The sequence below is a fragment of the Papio anubis genome, chromosome 3 (assembly GCF_008728515.1).
Source record: "Papio anubis isolate 15944 chromosome 3, Panubis1.0, whole genome shotgun sequence".
NCBI lineage: Eukaryota > Metazoa > Chordata > Mammalia > Primates > Cercopithecidae > Papio > Papio anubis.
In genome coordinates, this window is record NC_044978.1 from 160,220,003 (window position 1) to 160,221,383 (window position 1,381).

Sequence of the window (1,381 nt, forward strand, 5' to 3'; positions counted from 1 at the left end):
TTCATCCTCACAGACTTCATGTTAAGAAGGCTGGGGAGGAGGAGGAAGGGGACAGCTTGGTCCTGCTGTGTCAAGGGTGGTAGAGGCAGAAGAGAATTTGAGTGTAAGTGGACTCATGCAGTTCAAACCTATTGTTCAAGGGTCAACTGTACACAGAGATACCATCTTTGATCTTTAAGATCAGTAAAGATCTTTAAAAGTTTTAATAAGCTTGCAGGGTGTTGAATGGTGGGCTCCCACAAAGATATGTCCATGTCTTAATCCCCAGAACATGTGAATGTTATCTTATAAGAATCTTGAGGCCAGGCATGTAATCTCAGCATTTTGGGAGGCTGAGGCAGAAGGATTGCTTGAAAGGAGGGCTGGTATCTTTGCTGAGGGTGACATTGAGCTGCAAGTTGCATCTGGGGTGCCTTTAGGATTCAGCACCATGGCAGAAGAAGACATTGAGACCAAAATCAAAAACTACAAGACTGCCCCTTTTGACAGCCGCTTCCCCAACCAGAACCAGACCAGGAACTGCTGGCAGAACTACCTGGACTTCCACCACTGTCAGAAGGCAATGACCGCTAAAAGAGGCAATGTCTCTGTGTGCGAATGGTACCAGCGTGTGTACCAGTCCCTCTGCCCCACATCCTGGGTCACAGACTGGGACGAGCAACGGGCTGAAGGCACGTTTCCCAGGAAAATCTGAACTGGCTGTACCTCCCTGTCCTCTGTCCTTCTCCCAGGATGGTGAAGGGGAACCTCGTACCTAGTGATCCCCACCCCGGGATCCTAAATCATGACTTACCTGCTAATAAAAACTCATTGGAAAAGTGAAAAAAAAAAAAAGAAAAGAAAAGAAAGAAAGTAGGGCTTTAAGACCAACCTGGGCAGCATAGCGAGATCCTGTCTTTATGAAAACTTTAAAAATTAGCCGAGCCTGGTGGCTGAGGTGGAAGGATCCCTTGAGCCCCGGAGTCTGAGGCTGCAGTGGGCCCTCAGTCCAATGACCAGTGTCCTCGTTAGAGTGCACAGAGGGAGATTACACAGGAGAGGGTACAGCTATGTGAAGACAGAGACAGAGATTGGAGTGACACAGCCACAAGCCCAAGAAGCCTAGGAATGATGATGGCTGCCAGGAGCTGGAAGGAGCAAAGAAAGATTCCCCCTAGAATACCCAGTGTGAGTGTAGCCCTGCTCACACTTTAGTTTTGGACTTGTGGCCTCCAGAACTGTGAAAGAATCACTTTCTATTGTTTGAGGCCACCAATTTGTGGTCACTTGTTACAGCAGTCTCAGCAAACTAATATAAAACTCTATGATGAGAGTGTGGGGACACCAATTCTCTCACACACAACCACAGGGTGCTGAATTGGAGGGCAACCTCCTGGAGGGC

The 1,381-nt window shown here is 48.2% G+C and overlaps 1 pseudogene across 1 annotated transcript; it reads left to right on the plus strand.

Moving 5' to 3' along the window:
• The first annotated feature begins 332 nt into the window (after positions 1–332).
• Positions 333–834, plus strand: LOC101016651 (annotated as a pseudogene). The gene has a single exon (XR_646822.3). The product of XR_646822.3 is annotated as a cytochrome c oxidase subunit 6B1 pseudogene (transcript).
• The last annotated feature ends 547 nt before the right edge of the window (positions 835–1,381 follow it).